The 9,839-nt window shown below is 41.3% G+C and overlaps 1 long non-coding RNA gene across 1 annotated transcript; it reads left to right on the plus strand.

Annotated features, from left to right (window-relative positions):
* Window positions 1-598: 598 nt before the first annotated feature.
* LOC142652862 (uncharacterized) lies at window positions 599-9,391 on the plus strand. Its single transcript, XR_012847960.1, has 3 exons — window positions 599-711; window positions 1,362-1,476; window positions 8,222-9,391. It is a non-coding gene; the product is annotated as an uncharacterized LOC142652862 (long non-coding RNA).
* Window positions 9,392-9,839: the final 448 nt, after the last annotated feature.

Raw genomic sequence — 9,839 nt, forward strand, 5'->3', positions numbered from 1 at the left:
AGAGGGGATGACAGACCAGAGAATTGCATTACAGCAGTCATTTGCATCTGTCGGTGCATGCTGGCAGTTGTAGTTTCTCAACCGCTAGAGGCGCGGGTTGCCAGCTGCTGGATTAGTCTATAACCTGTCATCACTTCTCTCGAAGGTCAAAACGCGAAGGGCACTGTAGAGTCGGCTCTTTCATTCTAGCCACCATAGTCTGACAAATCTGAAGTTATAGTATATCTTTCAACTGAATTTGTAATTGAAGACTGGCCTGTACAAATGTGTGCAGCAGCTTGCAAAGGCTTTCCACATAAAACTTATCAGTAATTATTTCCCCCTTAAAGAGGCTCGGTCACCACATTATAAGTGGCCCATCTTCGACATAATGTGATTGGCGCTGTAATGTAGATTATAGCAGTAATGTGGTGACAGAGCCTCTTTAAAATAAAAACAAAAAAACTTTGCCTGAGGAAGAGTGGGGCATGATCTCATTTTAATTTTCTATGAACCCGTCGTGCTCTGTCGCCTAGTAAGCAGCACTATCCATGAGGCTAAATGGTTTTCTTGGAGTATTCTTAAAAGCTTACGTCTCTTGTTTTCTCTTTTAGCCTCAAGATTTATTGCTGCCTCCTGACACTGGACACCAATTCCTAGGGAAATGTGAAACAACCAGATCTCCGTGCCAGCTTCTACCATGTCGTCGCTAGCCAGAGTTGCTGTCAGATGGTAGGTACATAGTTTAGTTCCTTTAAGTCTGAATGACTTTGTCATATCAGATGTCCTTGTCCCATAAGCCTCCAACTACATGCTTTCTGATGTTTCTGGCCTTGACTGGGATTACCGTTCCCTGCCTTAGGCCTTTTGGCCAGCTAGAATAATGTTCCTGGCTTTGGCGCTTCCTTTCAGGTATTTACATCCTATTTTCCATTCCATAATGCCCCTTGGCTGTTTTTAGCATACCGTGTAATCTCATTAGCATTTCTAGGTTAATAGCATACATAATGGCTTTAGAATTCTAAACCATTACTGTAATAAACCATAGTAATAAGGTGTTCACCATACAACTACATGGTGAAAATGTCAACCCATCCCTAGTTGCGGCAGGATAGGTAGTAGCTTCTTGAGCATGATTTGCACAACTTCTGTCAAAAGGATGAATGAAAACAGAAAAGCACCACGTGCTTTTCTGTTTACAAACATCCAAATGAAGTGTCATAATGATGGCGGCTGCGCGAAAACCACGCAGCGGCGCATCATATGATGCTGCCACACGGAGCTGTCAAGTGCCTTTTGCGCAGTCAAAACGCCGCGTTTTTTGCGTGCGCAAAAGGCACACGCTCGTGTGAATCCAGCCTTAGTGTTTTTCTTTCTTGTAGGCATGAGAAGTTGTTTCTATCTACTGTGGACCTCCGAAGTAACCAACAACCACCCAACTTTGCCATCCATGTGCTAGTCATTCAACAAGACAGGGCAGGAAGCCAACATAAGATGGTATGTGAAAAACTTTTTCATTATTTTCCCACTTTACATTGTACCCAACACAAGAGGCAGAAAATGGCAATCCTTCGCTGGTCTCAATACTTCCCTTCTCTCTGTTAAAACTAAAAAAATATTGATTCATATTCCCCCGTTATGAATCAAATCTTTTTAGTGTTAGTGGGGGAAGAGGTTGTTGGCATTGGTGATTTTGTTTGTTTTCTTAATCTTTGGGTTTTATTAACCCCTTAAGGACGCAGCCTTGTTTTGGCCTTAAAGGGAATGTGTTGCCAGAAAATCATGTTTTTTTAAAAAAAATTAAACATTTAGTGTGTGGGTGATTAAACATTGTTCAAATTTTTTTTATTTTTTTGCACGAGTCCAGGAAATATTATTAATTATTTCTAATTTATAATACTACCCATTTTTGGTCACTAGATGGAGCTGTTCCCAAAATTGCAGCATTGCAACATTGGGTTAAAAGCCCTCGCTCTAGTGAGCTCTCAGCATCCCCCCCTCCTTTATCCTGGCTAGTGCCGGGATAAACGAGGGGTTTGAACGATGTAACCTCCTACACTGTGTGTCGCCATTTTTTGAGCTAACCCACAGTGTAGTAGGTTTACATACAGTAGTAAACACACACAAACACGAACATACATTGAAATCTCTTACCTGCTCCTGCCGCCGCGGCTCCCTCCGGCCCGTCCGCTCCGTTTGCTGCCGCTGGTGCAAGTGCACAAATCCGGAAGCCGCGACCGGAAGTAGTAATATTACTGTCCGGCCGCGACTTCCGGTCCACAGGAAAATGGCGCCGGACGGCGCCAATTTCGAATAGGACTGTGTGGGAGCGGCGCATGCGCAGTTGCCACACAGACGCCGTACACTGCAGTCAATGGGACGGGAGCCGTTCGCAGTCCCTATGGGACTGTGGCTGCCGTATTCCATGTCTGTATGTGTCGTTAATCGACACACACAGAAATGGAACAAAAAATGGCAGCCCCCATAGGGAAGAAAAAGTGTAAAAATAAGAAAAAGTAAAACACAAACACACAAATGAATTTAAACGTTTTTAATAAAGCACTAACATCTTTAACATATAAAAAAATAATTTGTGATGACACTGTTCCTTTAAGGCTCAGAGCCCATTTTTCAAATCTGACATATTTCACTTTATGTGGTAATAACGTCGGAATGCTTAAACCTATCCAATCGATTCTGAGATTGTTTTCTCGTGACACGTTGGGCTTTATGTTAGTGGTAAAATTTGGACGATATATTCGGTGTTTATTGGTGAAAATGTGCAAAATTTAGGGAAAATTTATAAAAAAATGGCATTTTTCAGAATTTAAATGCATCTGCTTGTAAAACAGACGGTTATACCACCCATAATAGTTACTAGTTCACATTTCCCATATGTCTACTTTAGATTGGCATAGTTTTTTGAACATTATTTTATTTTTCTTGGACGTTACAAGGCTTAGAACATAAACAGCAATTTCTCTTGTTTTTAAGAAAATTTCAAAAGCCTTTTTTTAAGGTACCTCTTCAGTACTGAAGTGGCTTTGAGGGGCCTATGTATTAGAAACCCTGATAAAAAACACCCCATTTTAAAAACTAGACCCCCCAAAGTATTCAAAACAGCATTTAGAAAGTTTTTTAACCCTTCAGGCATTTCACAGGAATTAAAGCAAAGTGGAGGTGAAATTTGCAAATTTCATTTTTCTTGCTGAATTTCAATTTTATTCAATTTTTTTTGTGTAACACGGAAGCTTTTACCAGAGAAACACTACTAAATATGTAATGCCCGGATTCTGTAGTTTTTAGAAGTGTCCCACATGTGGCTCTAGTGTGCTCCTGGAATAACACAAGCCCTAGAAGCAAAAAAGTACCTAGTGCATTTTGAGGCCCCTTTGTTATTAGAATATATTTTAGGCAGCATGCCAGGTTTGAAGAGGTGTTGAGGTGCCAAAATAGTAGGAATCCCCCAATAGTGACCCCATTTTGGAAACGACACCCCTCAAGGAATTAATTTATGGCTGTTATCATTTTGACCACACAGTTTTTTCACAGCACCTATTTTAATTGGGCTGTGAAATTAAAAAAGACATTTTTTCCAATAAGATGTAATTTATGATCAAAATTTCCTATTTTCACAGGGAACAAAATACCCCATTTTGTTGCCCAATTTGTCCTTAGTGCGGCAATACCCTATTTGTGGTGATAAACTGCCATTTGGGCCCATGGGAGGGCTCAGAAGCAAAGGAGCGCTATGTGTTTGTTGGAGTCCAGTTTTTTCTGGATTGGTTTTCGGGTGCCATGTCGCATTTGCAGAGCCCCAGAGGTATCAAAGCAATGGAAACCGACCAGAAGTGACCCCATTTTGGAAACTACACCACTCAAGGAATTCATTTATGGGTGTTGTGACCATTTTGACCCCACAGTTTTTTCACATAACTTATTTGAATTGGGCTGGGAATTAAAACAAAATAATTTTTCCCAATAATATGTAGTTTTGGCTGAAAATTTCTAATTTTCACAAGAAATAAAATACCCCATTCTGTTGCCCAATTTGTCCTGAGTGCGGCAGTACCCCATTTGTGGTGATAAACTGCCGTTTGGGCCCATGGGAGGGCTCAGAAGGAAAGGACCACCATTTGGCCTACTGGGGATTTTTTTTGGTGCAAAGTCATGTATGCAGAAGTCCCTGAGGTACCAGTACAGTTGAAACCCCCAAGAAGTGACCCAGTTTTAAAAACTACACCCTTGAGGCATTCATCTAGAGGTGTAGTGAGCATTTTGACCGGAGACTTACACCCCATAAACTGTAATGTGGGTTCTCACGGATACGTCAATACCCTACATGTGGCTGTAATCAGCTGCCTAGGCACGCAGCAGGGCTCAGAGGGGAAAGACGAGGGGGGATAAGATGTGCGGAGTGCATCAGGGTAAGTAAAACTGGGGTAGATTAAAAATCATGGGATGTATGATACATTTTGAAGCACTCTTTCATACGGAGCCTTAGTTTTTCGGGACACGTGTCACATTGATATATTGTGTCCTTCCTTATCCCCCTCTTATAGCAGACTTTGTACCTCTTTTGACTTTTTCCTTTCTTGCCAGTTTGGGGAACTTCTCCTGGAAAGTGTTGCCCTGGTACGATGCGTGTGGCCTCGCCTCCAGAAGTACTGGGTGCACCCCCCCTTCTTGGTCCATAAAAATTAGTTTCTTGATAACCACCTCTTGAAATTCCAGGAAAGTTCCGGTCTGGCCTGTACATCGATGTAGCACGTACGCGTTGTACAATGCCATCTGTATGATGTGCCTGGCCAGCTTCTTATACCACACCGCATAGCGCTGTAGGGCTTAAGGACTTGATCTGACAAGTCCATCCCTCCCATGTACCTATTGTAGCCCAGGATGCAGTCTGGTTTGGGGGTCTCTGTACTACTACCTCGTACAGGTACATGGGTACTGGTGTGACATCTCCCTTGTCCTTGTACTTGACACACAATATGTTGCTGCTAGATTGTGCCCTGCTCTCACCACTTCTGAGCGTTTGCCCTGCAGAGTCTTAGGGAGGCCTCTCAGATTTCTTCTAACGGTGCCGCATGCCGCAGGACTTCTGGGAGTGAGGCAGTTGAAGAGTGGGACGCTGGTATAAAAATTATCCAGGTAGAGGTGGTAACCCTGGTCCAGCAGTGGGCGCACCAAATCCCACACAATTTTTGCATTAACTCCCAGTAAAGGGGGGGGGGGGGCATTCTGGGGGCTGAATACTGCTGTCCTTCCCTTCATATATCCTAAATTTGTAGGTATACCCTGATGCACTCTCGCACAGCTTATACATCTTTACGCCATACCTTGCCCTCTTACCCGGCAGGTACTGGCGGAATTGAACCCTCCCTTGAAAATCTACCAGGGACTCATCAATAGAAATACACTTCTCGGGGGTGTATGCTTGGGAAAACCAGGCACTGAAACGGTCTAATAGGGGTCTCCATTTATACAAACGGTCAAAACTGGGGTTATCTCGGGGTGGGCACGGCTCATTATCAGTATAATGTAAGAAACGAAGTATTGCCTAATTTATTTATTTTTTTAGGTTCCAGTTCAGTTCTGAAGTTGCTTTGAGGGGCCCATATATTAGAAACCCCTATCAAACACCCTATTTTAGAAACTAGACCCCTCAAAGTATTCACAACAGCATTTAGAAAGTTTATGAACCCTTTAGGTGTTTCACAGGAATTTAGAGCAAAGTCGAGGTGAAATTCTCCTTTTTATACCACTTTTTTTTATAACACAAAAGGTTTTACCAGAGAAACACAACTGAATATTTATTGCCCAGATTCTGCAGTTTTGAGAAATATCCCACATGTGGCCCTAGTGTGGTAATGGACTGAAGCACCGGCCTCCGAAGCAAAGGAGCACCTAGTGGATTTTGAGCCCACCTTTTTATTAGGCACCATGTCCGGTTTGAAGAGGTCTTGTGGTGCCAAAACAGTGGAAAACCCCCAAAAGTGACAGCATTTTGGAAACTAGACCCCTTGAGGAATCCATTGTAGTTTTCTTGGGGTGCATGCGGCTTTTTGATCAGTTTTTATTCTATTTTTAGGTGGCGCGGTGACTAAAAAACAGCAATTCTACTATTGTTTTTTTATTCTATTTTTTTTTTACAGCGTTCACCGTGCGCTATAAATGACATATTCACTTTATTCTGCGGAGTGAGACGATTACGGCGATACCAGATGTTTATAGTTTTGTTTTTTTTTTTGTCGTTTTATGGCGTTTGCACAATAAAATACGTATTGTAAAAAATCATTTTCTTTTTGTGTTACCTTATTCTAAGAGCCATAACGTTTTTATTTTTCCATCAATAAAGCCGTGCGAGGACTTATTTTTTGCGTAACGAACTGTAGTTTCCATCAATACAATATTTTTGATCTCTTTTTATTCCATTTTTTGGGAGGTGAAGTGACCAAACAATTGTGATTGTGGTACGGTTTATTATTTTCTTTTACGGCGTTCACCGCGCGGGATAAATAATAAAATAATTTTGTAGTCCAGGCCATTACGGACGCGGCGGTACCAATTATGTATAGTTTATTTGTTTATATGTTTTTATTAATAATAAATGACAAGGGAAAAGGGGGGATTTTTACTTTTATTACTTTTAAATCTTTTATTTTCTTATTTTTACACCTTTTTTTTACTTTATTACTTTGTCCCACTAGGGGACTTGAGGGCAGGAGGCCCTGATCGCTATTCTAATACACTGCACTACATGCGTAGTGCAGTGTATTAGAGCTGTCAGCTACTCACTGACAGCAAGCATAGTGGGTCCTGACGTTGTCAGGACCCACTAGGCTTCCGTCGATGGCATAGCCGGACGCCATTGTTTGGTGTCCGGTTGCCATAGTCACCATCGCCGGCCGCTATCGTGTAGCAGGCCGGCGATGGCAGCTTAACCCCTAAAAAGCCGTGATCGCTATTGAACACGGCTTTTCAGGGGTTAATCAGCGGGGACACAGCGATCGGTCCCCCCTCTGTAGGAGCTGTGACAGTTGCTGTACGAGACAGCAGCTGTCACAGCTCCTGTGTCTCGGGAGGACGGCCGAAACGGCCGTTACTCCCGTGACGTACTTTTCCGTCATGGAGCGCGAACAGGGCGCATTCCCTGGCGTAATAGTATGTCACTGAGCGTTAAGGGGTTAATAGTAGGACGACTTATGTTCTACTCAAAGTAGTTTACTTTTCACCTTTTCTGGTGAAGACCCACCCCATCCCAGATTTCCTTAATTTTTACATGGAGTAGTGCTGTATATGATTACGGCCTCCACCTAGTGCTAAAATACATTGGCTTGTGATATTTCGTGAGACTTCAAATGTACTCTGTAGATCCCATAGTACCAGGTTTTAAATGGCTATCCAAAGCTGGTTCCCAGAACTGCCCCTTTTATTTTCACTTAAAGGTATTATGGTTCATAAGCCCCCCATTATGTATCAAGCCTTTCTGTGTTAATGGAGGGGTGATGAAGGGCGTTGGTGGTAGACGGTTATTTAACTGGTAATTTCCCTTTAAAAGGTGGACTTCATCTTCAGACTATGCTTGAGATGGGCAGTGTAAAGGTAGCTTGTAATCCATTATAGTGGCTTAATGTATGGCCATCAGGTGTAACGTTTCCTTTTTCAGGTTACTCCATTAGGAAGCTAAAGAAAAAATAAAGATTACAATGGCAGTCCGAAGCTGGTTCCCAAAACTGCCCTTTTCATGATCACTTAAAGTTTATTATGGTTCGTAAGCCCCCCATTATGTATCAAGCCTTTCTGTGTTAATGGAGGGATGGTGAAGGGCGTTGGTGGTAGACTTCTATTTAACTGGTAATTTCCCTTTAAAAGGTGGAGTTCATCTTCAAACTGTTTAAAATGAGCAACGGTAGATTGTAATCCATTATGCAGGATAAATTAACACTATCAAGAATCCGGTTCAATCCTTCAGTGTAGGGGTTGGAAGGGAACTTCAGGTTGCAGGAAGGGGAGGAAGATGTAATTTTACCAATATTAGTAGAGATGTGTAAAATGTTTTGGTAGCTGACCTTTTACGATGAACAAATCTTTATACAAAGGTACAAGGAATGTCATGTATCTAATCTGCAGTTGCAAATCCGTAAATGAATTTAGCAAAACTTTCCTAGTTTTAATGCACTTCAATATACTGTCATTTGAGATAAATATAATCTGAGAAATGAGGTTTCTCTTCTAGGGTCTCGCTGACTAGGGAATACTCTACTACACAGCATAGCAGATGTAGAGATGCAATCATCCACTTGCAGTATCAAGAACACGTGCAACTTGGAGACCGGGCTGCACCGGATTCTTAACCCCTTCAGGACTGAGCCTGTTTTGGCCTTCAGGACGAAGCAGATTTTTCAAATCGGACGTGTCACTTTATGTGGTAATAACTCCGGAATGCTTTTGCCTAGCCAAGTGATTCTGAGATTGTTTTCTCGTGACATATTGTACTTTGTTAGGGAGAAAATTTGGTAGATTCAATATTTATTTGTAAAAAACACCACGATTTAGAGAAAATTAGCAAAAATGTGCATTTTTCTAAATTTAAATGTGTACTTGTAAAACAGATAGTAATACCACACAAAATACTTACTAGTTTTATATTTCCCATAGGTCTACTTTGTTTGCATAGTTTTTTGAACATTCTTTTATTTTCCTAGGACGTTACAAGGCTTAGAACTTTAGCAGCAATTTCTCATATTTTCAAGAAAATTTCAAAAGCCTATTTTTTCAGGGACCAGTTCAGTTCTGAAGTGGCTTTGAGGGCCTTATATATTAGAAAGTGCCCATAAATCACCCCATTTGAAAACTGCACCCCTCAAAGTATTCAAAACAGCATTCAGAAAGTGTTTTAACCCTTTAGGTGTTTCACAGGAATTAAAGCAAAGTAGAGGTGAAATTTACAAATTTCTTTTTTTTTTTTTTTTTCGAAAATTCATTTGTAATACATTTTTTTCTGTACCACAGAAGGTTTTACCCAAGAAATGCAACTCAATATTTATTGCCCAGATTCTGCAGTTTTTAGAAATATCCCACATGTGGTCCTAGTACGGTAATGGACTGAAACACAGGCCTCAGTAGCAAAGGCGCACCTAGAGGATTTTGGGGCCTCCTTTTTTTAGAATATATTTTAGGCACCATGTCAGGTTTGAAGAGTTCTTGTGGTACCAAAACAGTAAAGACCCCCCCCCCCCCAAAAGTGACCCCATTTTGGAAACTAAACACCTCAAGGAATTTATCTATGGGTATAGTTAGGATTTTGAACCCACAGTTTTTTTGCTAAATTTCTTTGAATTAGTTTGTGAAGATGAAAATCCTTTTTTCCTGTAAGAAGGTAGACATTTTTAATTTTTACAAGGAATAAAGGAGAAAAAGCACCCCAACATTTGTAAAGCAATTTCTCCTGATTACGTAAATACCCCATATGTGGTAATAAACTGCTGTTTGGACCCACACCAGGGCTTAGAAGGGAAGGAGCGCTATTTGGCTTTTGGAGCTCAAGTTTAGCTGGAATAGTTTTTGGGTGTCATGTCGAATCTGCAAAGCCACTGAGACCAAAACAGAGAAACTACACCAGTTAAGGAATCTATCTAGGGGTATAGTGAGCATTGGGGCCCCACGTCTTTTGCAGAATTTATTAGAATTAGGCCGTGAAAATTTGTAAAGCAATTTCTCCCGAGTACGGCTATATCCCACGTGTGGTCATAAATGTTTTTTCATTAGAAAGTAATTAACCCTTTCCGAACTGATCCATGTTTTGCTTTTTCTTTTCCGTTTTTCCTCCCTGCTTTCCGAGAGCCACAACTTTT

The sequence above is a fragment of the Rhinoderma darwinii genome, chromosome 5 (genome assembly GCF_050947455.1).
Source record: "Rhinoderma darwinii isolate aRhiDar2 chromosome 5, aRhiDar2.hap1, whole genome shotgun sequence".
Classification (NCBI taxonomy): Eukaryota; Metazoa; Chordata; class Amphibia; order Anura; family Rhinodermatidae; genus Rhinoderma; species Rhinoderma darwinii.